The sequence below is a fragment of the Apium graveolens genome, chromosome 4 (genome assembly GCF_009905375.1).
Source record: "Apium graveolens cultivar Ventura chromosome 4, ASM990537v1, whole genome shotgun sequence".
Taxonomy (NCBI): domain Eukaryota; kingdom Viridiplantae; phylum Streptophyta; class Magnoliopsida; order Apiales; family Apiaceae; genus Apium; species Apium graveolens.
The window spans coordinates 191,689,522-191,713,894 of record NC_133650.1 but is presented as its reverse complement, the minus strand read 5'-3'; positions in this window follow the sequence as shown (position 1 = coordinate 191,713,894).

Sequence of the window (24,373 nt, the reverse complement as noted above, 5' to 3'; positions counted from 1 at the left end):
CTTTCAACTTTTGATGTACCAGACTTATGTATCTTTATCAATTGTAATAATGGCAAAGAAATGTAAATTTATTCAGAAACCCTTTTTAGGTGTATTGGCATATAATTGTGGAATAAAATGACTTGTGATTATTTTTGGATATTCATCTCCGAGACTATAACTTGTGGTGTGTGTGTTTATGGTGGGGTCACAGTACAGAATAGTTGATTATTTATTAAGATTGGGTGTTATTAAGGGAAATGGAACTCGTGATAACCCGGATCCCCGACCCCGGATTTGGGGGTGTTATAGTGGCAGATTTCCAGCTTTTGGGTTAAAGAAAGGTTTTGAAGGATAATGTGGGGCTTCCAAGGAACAAGGCTCAATGTAGGACGAAAGCCGACATTCATCACAAATCATTAAAGGATCAGAATAGATCTTTCAAAAGAGGAAAGCAACAGTATTTCAATATATGGAATCAATCATATGATCAACAAATTCAAGAATCAGGGTTCTCGAGCTTTAAGCTTCACATTGACATAATCAACTCTTTTCAAAACAATATAAACCATTTTCATTTTCATGAATAAATTTTACTGAACAGATAGTTTCAGTTCCCTTTTTAAATAATCATTTAGAACCCTTGGTTGGATCATTTCCTCTTTCCATTTCATTATAATACGGGTGATCAGCCCTTACCGACCTCCATTCCGGTCTTTAAGGTACCAATCGGCATAATTTCATCCTTAAGTTGGACTAGCCCCGCTAGCCTCTTACCATGACTGGACTAGTCCCACTAGCCTCTTATGTCCCAATCCAATCCATCAGGAATTCATTTGGAAAACCTTGAGTTGGAAAAATGAATAGGTTTTCTAAAACTCATTTTATCATTACCAAGAATTTGAAATCATTCGGACTCTTTCAAGTCGAAACTCATTCTTAATTCAGATTTTAAGGAAACAAAGTTCAGGGAGTAATTCAAAGATAAACAAGGAACAATTCATAAGGATTCTGCATCAAGGATAACAAGGCACTTAAGTTAGAAAGATCAACATCTGTTTAGGGATCAATAGGGTGATCAGGAAAATAGGGTATCATTAAACAGGGTTAACAGGGATAATCAGAGTGTTCAATATAATCCATGGCTTAATAAATAACTTGAACAGAAAGAACAGATTATCAAAGGGTTGAATCATTAAGCTTATCAATAACTGTTTATCAAGAACAAAGGCAGGGTATCTCAAATCAATATCAAGGTTTCATAATTAAATAGTTCAATACTCTACATGGTATGAACAACATTCTCTTTATAACCATTTATACAAGTAATCAGAGTTACTTGCCTGGATTTGCTTTCCTGAAGGTTGAACTACTGCCACCTAGTAAATCCTTTCCTTTCCTAGCTTGAATGCCCTCACGCTCCGAATCTACAATTAAAACCAAAACCTTAATCAGATTCTCAACTCTCATTCCCGGAACGATCACTCGATACGATAACTCGATTATATCTTTGACTCGAGTATATGGTTATAGCTTATACACATAAGCACATAGCACATAGCATATAACATATAGCATGACCCCTTTCTTGTAACTTTTATATCCTTATATACTTAACAATCAAAGCGTACTTTCTTAACCTTAGCTATTTCCTCAAATCACACTAGTATAACTCTTTTACGACCATAGCTATCACTTATAGCTCTTAATATCAAACGATTTAATTCCCTTCTTAATTCGAATCATACATTCAAAACACGACCACATATATTCAATTTCAATCTCATATAATCATGCACAACTAATGCAAATCATAAGAGTCATTTACTCATTTAACCTCATCTTTTTTTTTAAAAATCCGAATCATAAACACATTAAAAATTGAAATCAACACTTTCTTTTAATTATCAAAATTCGAACATAAAAACCACTCAATCTTTATCATGCAATCAAGTTCTCACTAGCCATTAAACCAACTTAATTCCACCTTTTTACTCCTAAGACCCATTCGGATTTTTCCATAAATCAAACATGCAAGAATCAATTTTGACATGCAAGGTTATATATCACATTTCCCACTTGTTTTAATCCTTTACTAGATCATTCCATTCATTTAAACACCAAACCATGCATTACCTAGTGACTTCAACTTAATCAATCCATTCAATCCACATGCATCCACTTAATCATCAAATTAATCCCTTTTTAAACTCATTTTCCATTCGGCAAGAATCAAATTCACAACTCAAGGACTAAACAATGACATGCACAACTTGATCTTCTTTAAAACTAACATGCAATCACTTTTTATACTAAATAAACTTAGTGTTGCTAAGATCAACTTACAAAATCAAATTCCTCTTTTAATTAGCATAAAGCCGAATTAAAAACTCACATGCAAACCTTAATTTTTGATTTTCTAAACAATAATCACTTACACACATCCATTTACTTCCTAAAACAATCAATGGAATTATCTTATCAATCACATATTCGAGTTTCAACAAAAGAAACAAAACCCTTTTTCAAGCTTTCAAGAAATTATAACATGCAAAGCTTAAAAAATCAAATTATCATATCATAGAAACTCCACCGGCTCTCCTTTGGATCATGGCCGGTGGTGGTCGAACTTGAGAGAGCCCATAACGGGTCTCCTCTTGAGTTTATGACCCCAAAAATCTCTTAAAATCACTCTTATAGTTATGTTTCAAGAAATCATTTTCCTTGAACACTACCATAGTGATTAATCAACAAAAATCTTACAAACAATTACATGCAAATGGGAATCGAGAAGTATACCGAAGATAAAGACTAAAGGTAGAAATATCTTTGAGTTTGAATGAGATTTGAGGGTTGCATGCAAGTGAGAAAGATGAGAGATGGAGAGAGCCGAGAGAGAGAGTGAGAGTGTTCGAGAGAGAAATAAAAGAAAAGAGAAGGGGAAAGTGGGTGCACGGGAGAAAAAAGAAAAAAGGGGGAAGGGAAGTGGGTTTATATACTACTAAAAACAAGGGTAAACTTGTAATCTACTAATTCCATTTTATGCTCATTGTCCCTTTTCTTTTTACTCAAATGCAACAAAATTTAAATATAAAATATATCTCTCTCGGGAAGTCGAGAATTATTGAAAATGATAATTCTAATACGTAGGCCTCGAAATTAGCTTTTTAACCATTACTCATAATAGATTTTTGAGCAGACGGTTAATTTTATATGAATTTCGCAAGCTTGCTTTAATAATAACATTTTCCACATAAAATCAATTTAAAAATGCAAAGACCATCAAATAAATCCACTCATCATTTTTAAAAAGTCTCTGGGACTACTAAGAAGATATCAGAACAAATCCCATGTTTTTATCTTACTCGGATGATTTTATAAAAATGCGCGGATGTTAATTAAACCTTTATTTAAATCACATAATCCCTAAAAATGTCACAGAACACATAGTCATTCACACAGTCAAGCAATCACACATATACAATCACATAACGACTCCGGTCTGATCATAGAATTTATCCCTCTTTAATATTTTATCCTTTTCTACGCGTACTGGGTCACGTTCAACCTGACGGCCCGACGCTCAGCGTTTCGATTACGCTTTCCATTATCATTATCAATCGACACGTCACTTAGGACGAAATACTTTATTTACACATTCATTTCATTCAATCACACATAATTCACATTTTATATTCTTTAACTCCTTATTAGGACGGCACCCGTTCTACCTGACGGCCCGACACCACAGCTTAACTTCTAAGCTGACTCTTTAAATTGGAACGTTTTTATTTACGCTCCTATATTCTAATATACAGAAAAGATAATTAATCAGCACTTAGTCACATAATTATAATCACATCACATAACACATACTTTATTGACTTAATTACGTCGTAAAATTCTCAGTCCTCACAGACGGAAATAGGGAATTCAACCATATTACGGTTAGAATATCATGTTCAAGGTCCTTTAATGGATCAATTGCCTTCACAGGTGTTAGAAGAGAGTGATGTAATCGCTGCCACATCTAGCACAACACTTACCTCCCCAGGACTAATAAACCTGGATGCATCTACAAATAGGTGATTCGACATAGGTGCATATCGGCAACCCATTGGCAATGAACCAGATTCAAATGGTGAGCCTACGGGGAAAGTGTCTTCACCGACACTAGAGGAAGCTGAGGAATAGATGCCACATATGACGGCCTCAGTGATCCTCCAAGAGATTCCAACTCTTGACAAGTCATCTCATGATGACATGCAACTTGTCTTGTACAAGGATCAGGAATCGCGAACTCCCATTGCACCACTGCTGACCTCCTCAAGGATGGCTCCAGTGCTTTTTGCAGGTACATCTTCTCGATCTCGGAGCTATGAGCATAGTACAGCTGTGAGGGCGAGCAAAACACTAGTCCCTAAACTGAGTGACAGAGCGTTGAATGATATACTGCGACAAGCCCGTGAGACACCTACCTCCCAAAAACACCTATATACATGTCACAGTAAATAACCAAATCATACTTTGAAGAAAAGTTAGCATTTAAAGATAGCTATCTCAAAGAACAACCGGCTCTTAAGGATCAATATATCAAAAATGAACTCTCTACAAGGGTTCATTAGATTGCCCGTCTTTCCGAACAACTTGAACTTCAACAAGCCTCATTTGCTAGTTTACGGAATTCATGGAGCAATCTCTCTCATTATGGGAAGGGAAAAACACTTGCCAATACTGAGCCAAATATCTCTGTTAGCAAGCAAGCGCCAATCCCTGTCTCCACTTAAACAGCTCTTGCCAGTAGTGGGCCAAAGACCTCAGTCAGCAAGCAGGTGTCTGTTTCATAACCATCTTCCTAAGAAATTCCTATCTTGATCTTGCCTTCTCAATCAACCCCATCTCTGAAGGATAACACAACTGAGGGGGGGAAATTAGTGGACTTAATTCAGGATGCTTTTCAAACAGCTGACTCTGGTTTTGATGAATTTGGAGATGAGAATCAGGAAGAAAAGGAAGAGGAAGAGAGGATTGATGAAAGAGTGTTGTTAAAAACAAGACATGCTGCTGAGAAGAGTTCTGCAACTTAGGGGGAGCAATCAACTTCAAAACAAGATCTCCTAAGCAAAGTCATTACGACTCAAAGGGATCTTCTGTCAAAAATATATGCTCCAAAGCCCCTATTCTCAGAGTATGAGCTGGAGGAAGGAGAAATAGATGAAAGCGATGTTCCTGAGGGTTTTAAACCTAGAGTTGAAGCAGTGATTACTGAGGAGAGAAAGGTCATATCTGAGGACGAAGAATTTGAAGATGAAGATGTTTTTTCAGATGACTATTTATACTATGGATTGTCGGAAAAGCTCAATCGATCCTATCAAGAAATTTAAGAAGATATTAAAAGATCAAGAGCAAGAGTATAGAGAGCAATATAAAGAAGGGAAGCTAGAGTAGCAAGAGAATCTTATCTTTGAGCTAAAAGGAGAGGAAGTGAATGGTATAAGATCAAAAGGAAAATGGACAAACCAGAAAGCTATCACAAACTAGACCCTGGCAACAGGATTCTTCTGAACACTGTAGAGAAGTACAGAGTGGATTATCCGAATATTCATGAGTTCTATAATCAGTTCAATAGGATAATCACCGGCACCACTGTGAATATTCTAAAGAATAGATGGAAGATCACTGTCAACCACAGAAATGGACTCCAAATGAAGATATCTACTAGTGTACTGAAGAAGCTGAATATAGTAGAATTATTTGTCTTAGCATCAAAAATCCCATGGTTGAAATCGAATGAGAATGAATACTTCAGGGACAAGCTTCGAAAGATGATGATGGATGTATCTCCTCAAGCATTCTTTACTCCATTTGTTACCAAAGTATGAACAGATGGAAGATTGCAAAACATCACCATGTCTGATCAACAGATAAGATCCATTCATTTTCTACAACTCACTTTCCTGGAAAGTCAACTCAGGAGCAAAAGAGCAAATCTGGAAGCACCAGGAGTCAAAAGATCAGAAGCAGACCTTAAAGCTGCTGAAGTTCTATATACTTATAGGCTTAATGACAAAATGATCAGGGACACAGAGAAGGACATGAATAAAGTTAAAAGAGCTTATCATGAGATGATGTTCATCAATGGAGAGCTAGAAATTAATCTTCTAAAAGATAGTGAACCAGTCATCAGAACTGACAGTGAAGGGGAACTAGTCTTTTAGATTAATAAATCAAAGATTAAGATCAATGATTTTAGAACAAGTGGGTCAAAAGCAATACATCAATCCTTAATGGACGTCAAACTCTCCACATGTAAGAAGGACAAGATTGCTTTGATCCCAATCATAAAGACACTTGATGAGGTGATGGAAGAAGAATCAATCAACGACACCAAGAGAGTACGAGGACATCCCAAAAGGATAACAGTCTTCGTAATATCAAAAAGATCTACAATGTTGTTTGATCTTATTCCTAAGTGCTCCAAAGTCAAATATCTTCAGATGATGCTTAATGAGCTGAATAATCCACCTCCCATTAATGCACTAGAAATAGAAGCTCGTGATTTGGTCCAAGCTAGACAGGATGAACTTCTAAATAGAAGCAAAAGATCATCTCTCCCAGAATTAACAAAATCAACATATCCTAAAAAGAAAGCTCATAAGAGAAAGTCTGTTCAGACTCCATCCACTCAAGAAGGAGAACGTAGTCAAGGCAAGAAGCCCAAGAAGACAAAGACAAAGAAGACCAAGATAATTTGTTCAGGATAGAGGAACACTTCTTTGTAATTTGTAATTTAAGAAATCTGGAATTGAATATGTAATCCAGGATGTATTTAATATCTTTATTTGTTTTGAGCTTGTACTTTTTCTTATTTTCAGTTGAGTTATCCTTAGGGATTTGCTTGTCCAACTCTAACAATCAAATAGGGGAGATTATAAAGCATAATGTAATGTAACATATAATTGAGGAATTATAATTCAACATAAAATAGGAACAGATAAACAATATTAAAATTGTGAAGCACAGGAACCCTAAAGATGAAGACATGATATACACAAAGAATCAAAAGATACAAATGACTCTCTAAGTCCACAATCAAGTCATGGGAAGAAGTTCATTAATATGTTCAAGCCTCTATGAAGAATAAGACATTAAAGGACTTCCAATATCAGTTACATAGTTTGATTTATAGTATTAAAGATCAGGGGTTCAGTGTTTGAAGTAATGGATAATCAACCAAGATATATTAGTTCAGAATTGTCAAGGGAATTGGATTAAACCAGTTCATGCTAGTTGCTTGTGAACCAGACCAGTGCACCAAGCATCATCAGGAAGGGTTTACTTTGATTATACAGAAGGAAAATTAAATATTGATACAGTTATTGGAAACTAGATTTTCTCTAAGGCAAGAAAACCTACTAGGGTCACAAGGTCGCAAGTAAGAATCCTACGAAATTTTGTTAAGTCATATTTCACTACTCTGACTCCAAGGTCGTAAGTAAAGACTGAATGGTGAAATGACTAAGGCATATACCCTAGTCTCAAGTAACTCTACAGGGAATCTCCTAGTCGTAAGTATCTTGAACAAGAATATTTCTAAGGCAAGGTCGCAAGTATCTTGCACAAGAATGTTTTTAAGGCAAGGTCGCAAGTATCTCTGTAACACTGAGGTCGCGAGTATCTCTATTTACAGGGTCGCAAGTATCTTGCACAAGAATGTTTCTAAGGCAAGGTTGCAAGTAACTCTGTACCACTGAGGTCGCAAGTATCTCTGTTACAGGGTCATAAGTATCTTGCACAAGGAAAACTCTAAGGCAAGGGCACAAGTAACTTCACATACAGAGTCGCAAGTATCTGTGCACCCAGGGTCGCAACTAACTGTACTTGGTTGAATTTCTATTGATACAAAGTAGCAATTCTAAGGAATGTGTGGTTCAAATAATGCCACATGTCCATATTAAATTGAATACTATAAAGCAGCATTTGAATGATTCAGTGTATTATCTTCTTCAATTCAACAGAAAGTGTTTACAAGAGCTCCATTAAAGAACCTCATTTTTAAGCTTGTAAACATAGTGTTGTGCTACTGAATTTATTGTAGCTAATCAATTCATTGATTAGATTGTAGCAACCTCAAGGTTTATATTAATAAAACAATATATTCCTCTAATTGTTTTGTGTCTATTTTGATTCCGTACTTATAATGAGGAACTTGTAAAAGAATCGAAAAATATTGTAGGTATCGTATCCAACCCCCCTTCTACGATACTTTGTGACTAACATTTGGTGAGAGGCTACATGCTGGGGTAAACCTTGATGACACCAACAAAGCCACAGGGGTTTCATCGATTTTTAGTGTAGACCCTGTAGTCGATACAAATGCACCTTCATGTGCAAATCAACCTTTACAGGTTGTAAGGTTTGAAGGTAGTACTCCTGGGGGGATCTATCTAAATCCTCTCCAATTTAATTGGAGTTTCCTCTTGTGGGAACAACTCCCCTTAAAACCCTAGATGAGATTGCACTCACAATTGAAGCTAAGAGTTCAATTACCAATGATCCTACTATAGGGGAGGCAAGTTTAGCACATTCAAGTGCAAGCTCACTGCAAAATGAGCAAGGGATTGAGGCTAGAGTACATGAAAGTAACATAGCTAACTCCCCTCCAATTCCAATGGAGGTTCCCACCACAAGTGAGGAACAATAAACTGTTAAAACTACATAACAATCTGTGAGTCAAACTGTGACTTTAGTCACAGGTGGTTCCAAACATGTACTCCAATCCACCTCAACCCAACATACCAACCTTCTATTTCTCAACCACAACAACCACACCTCATCTCCCAATGGTTACAGGAAACTGAAGCTCAACCAACAACTGTAGATGATCTTCTAGTTGATCAACTATCTGGACTTGCTCAAATCTCTCAACAGCTACTAACTTCAGACATCTCCAACCAGGATTATCAGGCCATAATGCTCACATATTAGACCGAAGTACAAAAACAACAAGCTAAACTTGTCAATGAACCTGAACAGGATGGCAACTATGATGCTTGGTTGAACAAAGACTGTAGTCTTGACAAGACCAAGACCAAAAAGCTAGAAGTGACTTTAACTGGTCATCTAGACAAGACCAAAAGGCTGGTAAGGGACAAGATGGATGAGCTTATACCTTCACAAGTCAAGATTCAATCAAGATTCCAGACTCTTGCAGAACAAATGTCAAGATTTGATCTCACTTATGTAGATACAAACATCAAGAATCTAAGGCAATATTTTATGGCCTTGCATGAAGTGGTCCAACAGCATATTGCTCAATCTAATGACACGAGACTAAAGCTAGACCAACTTCATCAAAGCAGATATGAGCCATCTGCTCTTTTGATGGAAGGCATCAAGCAGGCTGTGCAAGACACTTTTGGCACCTCTCTTCCTTCAATCTCTCAACAACCCATCTCTACTTCTACCAATTTACAAATTCAAGCTCTCCAAAGTCAAGTCTCTACTCTTCAATAAACAACTGAGTCTTTAACATCTCAAGTCTCCCCAACTGACAGCAATGGTAGCAAGTCAACAGACTGATATCCAAATCTTTGCGGACTCTCACAAGCACTTACAAATGCAAAATTCAGTATCTTTAGGAGCTATCATGGGTGCACTTAACATTCCCCTGCCTGCACTTCCAGAAGCTGTGAGGTCTGAAATCCCTACACCTTTTATCATGCCTGCCAACAAGACTAAGGGGGAGATAAAGGCTAGGCTACTAAGATCATCTCAAACATCTACATATGTTAAAGCTCAAGCTATCAATAAAATCAAATCTAAAGTTGTTAAAGTTGATGTTAGAATGGAGAGGCTTATCAAAGCAGCTGAGGGGTCTAGTTTAAGCAAGGAATTTGAAGATTTGTTAAAGGCTCTCAGGGCTTCTCTTAACAACAATTTCATCACCTACAAGAGGGCTTTGAACAAGACCATAAACTTCATAAGGGTGATCTTAGTAACTAGAGGAAAATTTCAAGAGAAGAGAGTAGTGGTAAATATCAATGACTCACCCTGAATTTTCTTACATCAAGAAGGGCATCTGAATTGGACATCCTCGTTGAGAAAGTCAAAATAATAATTGATAAAGACACTCTCTTGCTAAGGGAATTACAAAAAGCTCAAGAAGCTGCTTTCCCAGAAGCATATCTTTATCCTCACAAGGGAGTAGCCTACATATGTCCAAACACCAAGGAATTCAAGAATTTTCTTGTTCCCAAACACTGTGTCATGGCACATAAAAATCTGATAATGACTCTGGAAACTTCTTTGAAGGCCAAGAAGAACAAGACAGAAGAAGATATTGAGATAATAAAGATCTTGGGGAGATACTTAAGAGATCCTGAAGCCAAGTTGCCCAAAACACAATTCAATAGGTATGATTTGGATGATGATAAGCTGAAGAAAGATGATCAAAAACCTTCTGGCTCAAAACCTTCTGGCTCAAATCCAAGTTACTCTTCTAAGGCAACTGGTAGCAAAGAGAAGAAACAAGATGGGAAGAAGGGGGATGATAAGAAGAGAGGGGATGAGAAGAGAAGAAATAAGAAGGAAGATGATTCAAGAACCAAGAGAAATTTCCAATCAATCCAAATCCAATCTGATCAAGCCAAATAAACCTATAAGCTCAAACACTCAACTACCCTTGACCTCAAAGCCTAAGCTCTTGTACAAACCAACTGCAAACACCCTACTCAAAATACCAATCACATCCAGCCTATCCACACTAAAGAAAATCATAAACCTAACCTAATTCAAGCCACCTGTGAAAACTCATAACAAATCTGTTGGAAGAAAACCAAAGAAATTGCATGTTACTGAAAGGGCTATCTAAAATTTCTATACTCAATCAGACTTTCTGCCACTAAATTAGTGCATCATAGATGAAGAATATTTTTAACAGTTAGCTGAAGAAATAGTCAGAGTCTGGGTTATCTCTTACACAGAAATCAGGATAAATTTTGATAATGGTTCCTTCACTTTACTTGGCAGCAATTTAATGGACACACTTTCAACCACAGAATTTAAAAGAGTGATCATTTTGATGAAGGATAAGGATACTATCTCAAGGGCTTGGAAGGCTGTACTATGTGTATGGATGAGAGAAAGGGATGAAAAAAATGCAAGAGCAAAGGCTGAGAAGGAAGAAAAGGATAGAAGGTATGTAGAAGAGCTTGCAAGAATTGAACAAAGATCAAATGAGCTTAAGGCTAAGGGGTTGAGCATACTTTCTAAGGATGGGCACTTTCTGAACTTAAAAGCTGGCAGATTTTCAAGATTTAGAGCTGGTTATCTAAATGGTTATTCATTAGATGAGTGGCTCAAGATTATAGAATCTCTAAGTGGTACTGAAATCTTAGAAGAACTTGAAGTGCTAGTAAAGCTTAATGACTTCATTAGAAAAGAACCAGGCTATGAGGATTTCATGTAATGAATGTACCTGTCAAACTCATGTAATCAGTTTATATATAAAAGTTGTACTTGTATTTCTGTAAATTTTTATTATTGATAATTGTAACTTGGGGTTAATCTTATTACCAGGCTTGAATTTGTGATAAGCAATCTTCTCACAAATTGGGGGAGATTGTTGTGCAAGATATGCATGTACTATAACAAGACTAAGTCAAATTGACAGTCCTAAGAATTAGTTGTATGATAATCTTATTTTATATTATGTATTGTATTTTTTGAGTCTATAAAAATGTCAAAGATTAGACTGGAGTATTTTTCTGTAAATAGTTTCAAGCCTAAGAATAAACTCTGGAAGAAGATCAAGAAGATCATGCCTCAGAAAAATTGTGAAGAAGCTTGGAGTTGAATAAATCTGTTTTGGGAAAAACATTCTAAGTCAAGAAATCTACAAGTCACAGATCAAGTCATATAGAGAAGTCATTCGAGAACTCCAGAATGACTTATCGAGATGTCCAGAATGACTTATCGAGAAGTCAAGCATAACTTATTAAGGACTCTCAGAGATATCGACAAGCCAAATGGAGATATGAAGATTGGAGATATCGACAAGTCATTCCTGCATTCGAGAACTAAGAGATATCGATAAGTCAAAATGAAGAGATGAAGATATGAAGATTGGAGATATCGACAATCAGAGATCTCGATAAGTCAAAACACATGTCTAGAATTAAGAGATCTCGATAAGCCATTATACTTATCGAGATGTCAGTTCTCTATAGTTCAAACTGGAGATCTTGATATGAAGCTCAAATACAGAATGCACACAAGTTAAATATTCAAGATTATCAATCAATAAATGATCTAATCAGTTAGATTGAAAAGTCTACAAAAGCAGCTTGAAGAGTGCCAGATCAAAGGCCAAAATTAACTGACAAAGGAGTGTCACAATTCAACAGGATATGCAGAGATTTGCTAGGCCAGAAATGAAAAGCTTTATAGATAACTTGAAGTAGGGTTTAGTACATTTCCTTGCATGTCGTGTAAACCAGTGTTTTACTAATCTATAAAGTAAATACTGGTCCTTGGTTTTTAAAAGTATCAAACAGATCTAGAATTTCTTGTAACTCTCTCAAGGAAGAAACTGAGTTCTTAAGGTACAAAGAACTTAGGATTTGTAGCAAAATACTAGCTTGATTTTTATATAAAATTGAGTGAGTTATGAAATATTGTGTGCACTTTCTTTATTTCAGTTAGCACAATATTGTTACAGTTCTTATTTACTTTGATCACCAAGTTAAAGAAAATCAAAAAGCCTTAAAAATAACCAAAATACATTCACCCCCTTGTGTTGTATTCATTACCTAACAGGTATAACCACGGTTCACCCCAAATGTCGAATATGTTCATGTCCCCCTAATGAGGATAACACGCTAGATAAGAGGATAGGTAATCCCAAGCTTTTGGGTGTAAATCACAATATGACTCAAAAGTTCTTCAACGAGTACACAAGTTGAATACAAGAACAAATGTCCCAAAGCATACACCAATGTTAATCCTACATCCCCAACGAGGACACCCGTGGAATACATGAGGCGGCCTTTAATCATCAGGCATACCCCTGGAGGCCTTCAAGCTTTTCACGGACATCCCCCTCCTTGACCAACTCAAGTAGGGAATCCTTCAAAGAGTACCTACAACAAATATGTTAGTGAAAATAATCTCCATTGCTCTCTCCATCTTTTCCTGAGGTTGTCCTTGCTTGCCTTGTCTTGGGTGAGGACAGGCCCAACTATCCAAATGACTCCAAAAGCATGCATTTCCCTAGGCCAGGACGCGTCCTCCCATTGTGAAATGCACTCACTTCTCCTTGTATTATAATATCATATTCAAATAACTCATTTTATTCTCTTCATGCATTGTAGCATAAAACCTAATTTTTCATCCTTTTATCTCAAATTGATCTCAATTGACCCGTATTTAACTCGAAATGGGCTATTGCCAAATTTTGGCTATAACAGCAGTATTATAAAATTGGAAATAAGCACTAATCGGTTAAGTTATCAATTTAGGATTAATCAAAAATTAGAGATTAATTATATCGATCAATTGAAGTAAAATTCGGATATATTTTAATATTAAAATATTATTTACCATATTATTATATTATATTAGTTATTTATTAGCAAATATATATTTATTATACCATAAATTCTATATTATTCATACTGAAATGAATATAGTATTTTAATTTTAATAAATTATAATATATACTCCGATAAAGAAATATTTAGTACGATTAATCGAATTTTAAAAATTGAATCAGTCGTGCAATTTGTAGAGGATTAATTGGTTAAATAAGAAATTTTTAGAATATTACCATTTGGGTGGGATAAAATAAAAAGTAACAGATAAGAAGTAAAAGTAAGTAAATCTGTGGGATCTATTTAAATTAGCAAAATAATATTATTTTAGCAATCATTACTAAATAAATATGATAATATTAATAATAAACGGTTAACATTTTATTGGACGAAAAAATAAATATAAAAACTCAAAAATTATAAGATGTAATGACTGAAAAATTACGCGTGTATTATATCATAATAAAGATGAATTATGAGTTTTACTATGTCATTAAGTGTATTTAGTTATAAAACCCTAGTTGTTATACGCTACGTATATTCTGTATTGTCTGGATATTTTCCGGATAAATATCGGATATTTTATTTTGAGTTAAATGATTTTATATCAAAAGTTGTATGACCCAAACAGTGTTTTAATAGCTGATAGTTCATATAAAATAATTGGCCTTATTTTGCCTAGTATGGCTTATACCATGTCGATATTCTGAACATCCGGTCATTTTATAAATTTTCTTATTTCGTGAAAAATGACTTTTCCGGACCCCTCCGGGTGTCAAAAGCCCCACAAAAAATCACATTTTTATTTTTATAGAATTATGGGACTATCAAGTATTTTATTTCTTTGTATTTTTGTATTATTCACAATTTTTGGGAATTTTTGACATATATTTTGTATTTATTGGATATTTAAAAATTAAAAATTAATACCCAAAAATTAATAATTAAGGTCCAATAAATTTATATTTAGGGATATAATTAGGGCCTAAATTTTAAATAGGGATATTATTTTTATAAATATAAATTGCTTAATTTATATTAATTAATTATATAATAATTATAAAAAAATAGAAAATCAAAAAAATAGGTAAAATTTCTTTACAAAAAAGGGGAATTAGTGTTCTTAGAAAGCAAGAATCAAAGGTCAATTTCTGGGTGATTTTGGTGTACAAATCAGGCATTCAAGTATACGATTTGAAGCTCACACTCTATATTTTTCTAATCCTTCATCAAAATCGTAATTAGAGGTATAATTTTTAAATTGAATTTTTTATGTTCATAATCGAATAAGGGTTTCGTTATGGGTTGATTATTCAGTGTTTTTGACTTATAACTGTGTAGATCATCGAATTTTGAGTTGATGTATGTATGTTTTGTACGAGAACGATCCCGATTTGGGGTCGCCGGAAAACCGACGCCGCCATCGGAGTTCGCCGAATTATTCTGACCGTGTTTGGGCTTGATTATTAGGTCTGATTGTTGGGTTGGATTAGTATGTTAATAACAAACGTATGGTAGTTGGTTGGTTGAGGTCTGAGTCGATTTAATCTACTTTGTCGGAAAATTTCCGAACTGTCGCCGACATCGTTCGGTTTGAAGCCGGAGAAGACGATTTTATGATTATTGATCGTTTTTGAAGCATCATCGATGTAGATGTACTGATGTCGATGGAAACCGATGAAAGAAAGGGGCGAAGCGGAGGGATTTTGAGGAGTAATCGAGCTCGCCTGGAAATTATGAAGCTCGCCGGAAAATATATAAATCCAGTGTGTTCTTCATAAATCCAGCGACCCGATAACCCGATTGAAAACCCGGTTTCAATCCCCCAAAACCCTAATCATATTTCATAAAAAAAATTCTGAATTTTATTTTTAAAATAAATCAGAAATCAGTTTTATTTAATTAAAATAAATTGATTAATTAATTTAATTAATTAATTTTATAAATAAATCTGAACTATTTTATTATTTTTAAAAATCGAAATTCATATTTATTTAGTTAGTTATTATTTATTTCTTATTTACTTATAATTTATTTAAATTAATTAATTATTTGATAATCAATCAGTTTATTTAAATAATTTGTAATAAATTTATTTTAAATCCAAAAATTATGAAAAAATCATTTTTAATTCGGATTTTTCCTAAATAATTATTTAAAAATATATTTGAGGTTCAATTATCTTGAATAATTAATTATTTTGAACGATAATTAATTTATTCTTAATTATTGAATAATAATTGACCCGTTTATCCGATATAATCGAAACGAAAGCCCTTAGACTCAGAAAAATGATCTAATTTCATTAAAAATAGTTTTAAATCTTAATTTCTTTCGGGAACGAGTAGACTTTAGATATTTATTTAATTACACACCTTATTAACCATAAATACGAGTCTAATAAATCCCAGAAAATTTGGAAACGATTCAGATATTGTTTGTTAATGCGAGTATAGATTCGATTTCGGACAAACTGTTATTCCCAAACAATCTAAACAAGTATTACAGAAAGGGGGGTTGAATGGAATTCTGGCTTCTTTGGATTTCAAGAACAGTTCTTATATAAATAAATAATTGTGCTTGATTTTGCAATAGTGCGGAATGAAAGTTAAGTAGAAATCAAAACACAAAGCATTTAAATACAAGTATTTAAAAACTTTTTGATGGATTGAACTTTTCCACCAAAGATATATATTAAGTAGAGAACTCTGTGTTACAAAATGTACACAGCTGCCTACAAGTTGAACAACAAGAATAGAGAAATTCTTTACAGATTTTGCCTTATCTATTTCTCTGGTAAATGTTTACTTGAATACCATTCAGCTTGCTACCCTTGGTTTATATATCACCAAGTTACATGATAAAAATAAAAGATAATTAGACAAACTATTTCTAGTCTAATTACATGCTGCTACACTTCTCTTTCCAGCATCTTTGAATATCTTTTGTTTAGCATGGAAATGGAAATGCTTCTTTTATTTTCTAAAACCTGAATTAGGCTGCCACATTCCATTTGCATACAATCAACGCATGTGACTGTCAAGTCACTATCAACTTCTCTTTTGAATCTGATCATTCGTTGAAACTTTGGTACTCTGGTTGATTATTCGTTGAAACTCAGGTTGATCATTCGTTGAAACTCAGGTTGATCATCTGTTGAGACTTATGATGATCATCCGTTGAAACTTTGTGAATCATCCGTTGAGACTGTCTTCTTGGCATTCTGATATTTACAATTAACCACCTTATCTTGCATATCAATCTAGTAGTCAACATGACTTAAACCTTCTTCAACATCTAGATTACTAAGCCATTTAAGTATGCAGAAATGTGCTAATATTCTTATTGTACATAAGCTACTCTTTCAACAGATGTTAAATTGATCATCCTTTGAAACCTACAAATTTCACTTAGCTAAAACCTACTAAGTGTTTTGTTCAAGTTATCATCAAGTACACAACATATTCCTAACAATCTCCCCCAATTTATGTCTACTGGAATTGTAGCCGTAAATTAAGAGAAACTTGATGATAACAAAAAACTCTATGAATATAGAATGGGATTAAGTAGATTAAAATTTACAAGTGCTACATTTTATTAAAAAATCTCATAAAGAAAGATTTGTAGAGTGTCTTACGTATCATTTTCAAGGTGCTCCTCTAGACTGAGCAATTTTTGATCATTTCCTTGATGGCCTTGGCTTCCTTCCCAGCTTCAGATCATTCTCTTCAATCTGATATTGGAGTTGTCTAAAAAATTCTGATTCATCCTCATTTGTTAGATTCAGCTTTCTTGCATCTCCTTGAGAGTTTCATTGCTTGCAATATTTAGCTGGTCTTCCAATCTGAAAAATCTTCTAATGTATTTTTCATCCTTGAACTTCATAATCCAGTAAGGCCTCAAATGCACCCGGTCTCCAGTAAAAAGAATTGGCAATACTCTTGGGAGTGCATTTGGTCCTCTTCAGCTATTCCTTATCTCCTCAATCTTGTTTAGTACCATTTTCTTGGCAACTATATTGAATCCAAAGTTTTTCTTGATTGCAGAGAAGATGGTCACCAAAGTGGAATAACCTTCATTGAGAATTATGTGAAGTGGCCATGTAAACTCTTTACCACCCTTGTACCCGAAGATCGGTCTCTCTGGAAGGTGCTTGTAGGCATCAATAGATCTGACTTCTTCTAGCTCATCCAGATAGAGGTTTATGTCTGAAAATTCTTTGATGTCACATATGTAGAGTTGATCTCCCTAATTGACATTAGGTTTGGGTTTGGCCACTTGCTTGGATTTAAACTTGACAGGCTTGACTGTTTTGACTACTCTTTCATTTGTTTTCCTTTGTTTGGAAAAGATTGGAAGATTTAGATCAGGAAGAAGCAAGTTGTCCCAATCTATAGGTTCATCCTTGGGAATCACAGGTTCACCATGAAAGGTGATGTTGAGATCAAACTCGAATTTAGCCTCCTTCATTGTAGGTATAGCTGGTTGACTTAAAGTTGTAGATTTGACAGGCATGTAGTCTTCCTTATCATCATTGAAATCTATCTTCCTCTTTGCATAGATCTTGTATCTAAACTTCCTCTTTGTCTGTTTTGGTTCTTCTTTCTTTCCTTCATCCAGATTTTCAGATGTCTCAGTTGGCAATATAGCTTCTGTGATTGCAGGCTTCTTAGCTTGGTTCTTGGCATCTAAAGCAGCTTGCTTTTGTTGTTGTTTGAGCCTCAACTTTTCTTCTTTCTTAGCCTATGCAAACTGTGGATGTCCAGCCATAACACAGATCAGTTTACCATTTCTGTAGATTTTAGCAATCCTTTTCTTTAGTACCGAGTCTCTGGGATCCTTGAAGAAAGCTATGGACCTTCCAGGCAGCTTCTTTTCATCTGGCCTAGGGGTTTCATATGATAGGTCAAGTGGATTTTTGTCTGAGTTCTTTGGACAATTTCTTTTTGGATTAAAAATTATACTGGCCTTTGGAGATTTGATTGTTGAAGGTTGACCCCTTTCCATGTTACCTAGGCTCATTTCATTGACTGAAATTTGTCTCAATTTGCAGAAGTGAGAAAAGATCTTCTCTTTCTTCTCAATTGGACCAAATTTCTTCTTGATATTTTCATCAAGCTTCTTCCATTTTGCATCCAGCTCTTGCTCAACTGCTACAACATGAAGCTTTTTAGATTTTTCATTTGATTCCAACTTAGCAGCTGTTATCTTGATCAGATCAATGATGTCAAAGGCTAGTGGCTTAGTGTAAGCAATTGTTGGAACAATCACCTTGATAACTTGTATGTTTAGCACTTTCTCCCCGTCACTTGTTGACTCCCCCTGGCTAACTAAAACAATTGAGTCTTTCTCCCTTTTTTATTAGCATCAAGTTTAGTGGAGGTTGAGGTTTATGCAGCCACCAGTTTCTGAAGTAGCAGAGCTTGTTGGGCTTCATGTAGATGAATTTCAGTAATTGATGTTTCCAGGGTTTTGAGCCTTTTGTCTAAGGAGTCCACCTTGCTGGATAGATCAGAATTTTTCCTGAGTTATTTGTTGATGTCTAGCATGGTTGTGCTGGGAAACTTAGCATCCAATCTCTCAGTAACATCCTTTTTGACTTGATCAATTTCTATCTTTAGCTCAATGACATCCAGATTTTGTTTGAGAGATTGAATTTGATGTAGTTGGAGAGAGTTCAGATATGCTTGTAGAAGTCTCTTGGTGTTGGCATTTGTTGTAGTTTGAAGCGTTGTCTGAGTTTGTTGAATGATGTGAGAAAGAGTGGACTTGAAGTGGTGCTCATCACATGCTTTGAAAAACACCGAAGATGGAATGTTTGATCTTGAGCTAGGGCCTGCTTCTCCCCCTATATCCATGAACTCTCCTTCATCATCATCTTCATCCCCAAAAATATCCTCGAAAACTACCAGTTCCATAATCAACATCATCACCAGCTGTGGGTGGCATGGCTGTGATGGCATCCTTAGCCCTTTGCATAGAAGCAGTACTGTGCACCAAGTTGAATATCTTCTTAGCCTCCCCATTGCCCTGTCCAGCTAGAATTTGATATGCTGGAACAGGATGAGTAAATGTCTCAACATTTAAAGAGATAGAATCTATCACAGCTTGATATTCTTGCTGAAATAGTTTCTCTTCTTCTGCATCACTGACATTCATTGACTCACTAGCAATGGTCTTCATCCTTATTTCTCCTGTACCAGCTTTTCTCTCATTTTCTCTCTGTTTTTACATCAAGCTCCCCTTAGCTTCCCACCCTCACACCCTCACCTTCACCTACTAAGGTAGGACTCCACTTACTCAATTTTTCCAAGCTAGAAGAAATAGCTTGCAGATTTTCACTCTTTTCCTCTCCTTTTGCCTGAGAGCAACTCAGCCTTTCACTTTGTTCACTTCCTTCCCTCAATCCTAAGAGTGACAATACAACCACTAAATCATCTGCACTTGTAACATTTGTTGAGATTTGAAGTTGTGTAGTGACATTCAATGGATGAGGAACATCCGTTGAAGTAGTAGTTGGATATGTCAACGGATGACTGTTGTTAAGCACATCCGTCGAGATACAATCACTAGTCGATGGATGAACAATATTCGTCGAGATAGTAGAAATGATAGAGTTTGGAGTAGAAACTACTGTAGAATCTGCGGTGATTGATTTGATATTTTGCACAACATTCTCAGTAGAATCAGAAAGAAAGGGCAAGTGACCAACAAATCATCTAAAAGATGGTGCTCACTTGCTGTAGATTTTGGCTTCTCCATGAGAGTTAAAGATGGAGAATCAGGAATTGATGTAAGAATCATATCAACATCCAGAGAATTTGTGGGTGAGTTTGGTGTGTTCGGTGCTTCTATAACTAAGGATTTTGGTTGTGACTCCACATTTATTGGAGCCACATCAACTGACTTTGAGAAGGTGCATGAACTGAGTCTTTGACTGCAGTAAGCATAGTGTTTGCACCCTGTATATCCCCAATGGTTTTTGATTTCTTCTTTCTAATATAAGTTTGGGGTGAGCTTGTGTCCATAACCCTTTTGGCATGTACTCTTGGCTGAGAGCTTTGTTCAATAGTCACATCCTTTTGGGAGGATGCAACTAGTAATGAGCTAATTTCCTTATTAAGCACTGCAGTTTGTTGGGAAACTGCGGTGTGGCTAGGCTGGGATGCACTCACCTCTCCAACCTTATTCTTAGGGCTTCTATGATGTTCACCCTATCCCTCACCAGTCTCACTTCCCTTCACAGTCCCCTCTTGGCTTTTGGTGGATTTTATAACTTGTTTCTGTTGAGAGAAACTAGAGGGGATTTCTTTGACTTGGATTTTGAGATTTTTGGTTTTGTGGCTTGGGTAGGTACCTATTGGGTCACTGTTACAGGTGCCATGACCACAGTTGTTTGCAAAAAAGTGATAGGTTGGGAAGTAGTAGGGACATAAATATTTACCTCACTTACCTGAGGCAGTTCCATTATTGGCATGTACACAAGAGTAACATCCTTGTGATGATTTACCCTGTTTAAATTAGCAATAATTTTCCTCTCTTGGACCCAAAAGGCTAACTTGGATTGTTGGGTTCTCAATTGAGAGATTCTCAGAAACAAAATTAGCTAGCATCATGAAAAATCTAGCATAATAGATATTCTTAGACCTCTTTTTAATATCCCCTAACTTACTCCCTATTTCATACATAACAGAAGTGCTAAAATTGAAGTACTTATCACTAAGAAGCATGTATAGCATGTGAACAAGTGAATAAGATACAGCATCAAAATTACTATTTTTTCCAGAAAACACTTTAATAAATGAATCACATAGAAAACTCCATTCTTTTCTAAGACCTAGTCTCCTAACATCACCTAACTTAGTGGCATTAAGAGCATAGCCCATAGAAACTAGCATGTTACTCATATCAGTGTCTGTGTGTGGAGCAAGAGTGTTATTTTTAGGCAATTTAAGACATTTTTCAATTGCATCACAGTTAACACAGTGTTCATTACCTTTGAGAGTGAAGGTAATGGTTTTGTCCTTAGAGTTGAACATTGCTGTAGTCCAAATTTCCTCGACAACTTCACAGTAAATGGTTGGGGACTCAAGCATGGTATAACTCAATTTGCAGTTCAATATGAACCATCATCTTGTGATAATCTTCAGATGCCGGAATTTGCTTGTTCACCAGAGCTACAAAGTTGTTATTTTCATAGACAAACCCAGTTGAGGACATAATCTTGACTACAGGTGACATTGCTATGACTGAGATTAGTTGTAGAGAAAGAGTATTTGCTTTGGAGAAGAAGAGAGTTAGAGAAATTGCTTTGAGAATGATAAAAGAAAAGAGTAAAAATAAAATTAGCTTTTATGCTATCTCAAAAATAAACTGTCAAAAATTAAAAAATGAAATAAGGTAACCAATCAAATTAGCCCAAAATAGCCGTTTAAAAATAAATAAAACTTTTAAAATTCTAAGATTATCCGTTGAAATATACATACAGGCTATAAGTAAATTCAACGGATAATGCTCAAAATCAACGGCTAAGATTGAGTGCAATTCGACGGATAATGGTAAAAGTACCCAGAGTAATAATTAATACTTCAACGGATGATATAATTCAACAAATATTCATTTTCGACGGATAATGAACATCCGTCGAGACACAAATTCTGACTTAGTCAAAATTTTATCTTAGAAAAGAAATATCAGCTTTTACTCTGGCTGTATTACAAATTGCTTGGACATCAAAATAGATTAAGAATAACTAAGCATACCTAACTCAATTACCAAGCTAGTGAAGGTGGATTCATCAAGTGGCTTGGTAAAGATGTCTACAAGTTGTTTTTCACTAGGAACAAAATGGAGTTCCACGGTACCATTCATAACATGCTCTCTAATGAAATGGTACTTGATGTTAATGTGCTTGGTCCTTGAATGATGTACTGGATTTTCAGTAATTTCAATGGCACTTGTGTTGTCACAGAAAATAGGAATCATATTCACATGTAGACCATAGTCCAACAGTTGATTTTTCATCCATAAAATCTGAGCATAACAACTACCAACTGTAATATATTCAGCTTCAGCTGTAGAAGTAGAAATTGAATTTTGCTTTTTAGTGAACCAGGATACTAGCTTATTTCCTAGAAATTGACAGGTTCATGTTGTACTCTTTCTATTAATTTTACAACCTGCATAATCTGCATCTGAATAACCAGTTAGATCAAAACCAGAATCTCTAGGATATCAAATGCCAAGTTTTGGTGTTCTTTTGAGATATCTGAAAATTCTCTTAATAGCTACTAAATGAGATTCAGCTTAAAATCTAGCTCAAAGACATGTAGCAAATATTATATCTGGCCTACTGGCTGTTAAATATAGAAGTGAACCAACCATGCCTCTGTAGCTTGAAATATCCACAGGCTTTTCAATAGTGTTTAATTCAAGTTTTGTTGCAATAGTCATGGGAGTTTATGCAAATGTGCAATCCATTAGATTAAACTTCTTTAAAAGATCATAAATATATTTGGTTTGACTAATGAATATTCCATCACTGACTTGCTTAACTTGTAAACCAAGAAAGTAAGTTAGTTCTCCCATCATGCTCATTTCATCCTTACTCTGCATCAATTTGACAAACTTTTTGCAAAGTTTTTCATCTGTAGAGCCAAATATAATATCATCTACATAAATTTGAACAAGTATACTAGAACCATTAACATTTCTATAGAATAAGGTTTTGTCAACAGTACCTCTAGTGAATTGATTTTCTAAGAGAAACTTTGACAAAGTATCATACCAGGCTCTAGGTGCTTGCTTCAATCCATAAAGTGCTTTCAAGAGATAGTAGACATATTCTGGAAAATTTGGGTCTTCAAAATCAGGAGGCTGACAGACATAGACTTCTTCCTCCAAATCTCCATTTAGAAAGGCATTTTTGACATCCATTTGATAGACTTTGAAATTGGCATAGGCTGCATAAGCTATGAAAATTCTGATAGCTTCAAGTCTTACAACAGGAGCAAAAGTTTCATCAAAATCTATTCCTTCTTGTTGACAGTAGCCCTTAGCAACCAATCTAGCTTTATTCCTGACAACTATGCCATTTTCATCCATCTTATTTCTGAATACCCACTTGGTGTCAATAGGATTCTTTCCTTTAAGCTTGGGTACCAGCTTCCAAACTTTATTCCTTTCAAATTGGTTTAACTCATCCTGTATAGCTAAAATCTAATCAGGATCCAACAGAGCTTCCTCTACCTTTTTTGGCTCTTCCTGAGATAAAAAAACTGCTATATAGACATTTCTCTTGAGTTGCTTTTCTTGTCTACACTCTAGAGGATACATCACCAATAATTAATTTAAATGGGTGATCTCTAATCCATTTTCTCTGATGAGGTAGATTAGCTCTAGATGAAGAGGCCTCATTGTTTTTTTGATGATTGGCAGAGTTTTGATGATCAGAAACTCCCCCTGAGTTTATGGATCTTTGACTAAAAATGGGAGTTCTTTCTGATTGTGATCTAACTTGGCTTTTAACTCATATTGATGGATCAATGGATGTTGCTCTTTGCCTTTTGATGGATGATGCAGATTATCTTTCGACGGATGATGCACTTGGTCTTTCCATGGATGTCAAATTATGTGCTTCATTAGTTGTAGATTTTTCTGCATTGTCCTTAGATATTTGTTTTTGATCACTTTCATCATCACTGGCTTCACTCATCATCTCCACATTATCAAATTTGAAGCTTTCATGAAAATCTCTATCATGCAGTCCTTCAATCTTTTTATCATCAAACACAACATGTACA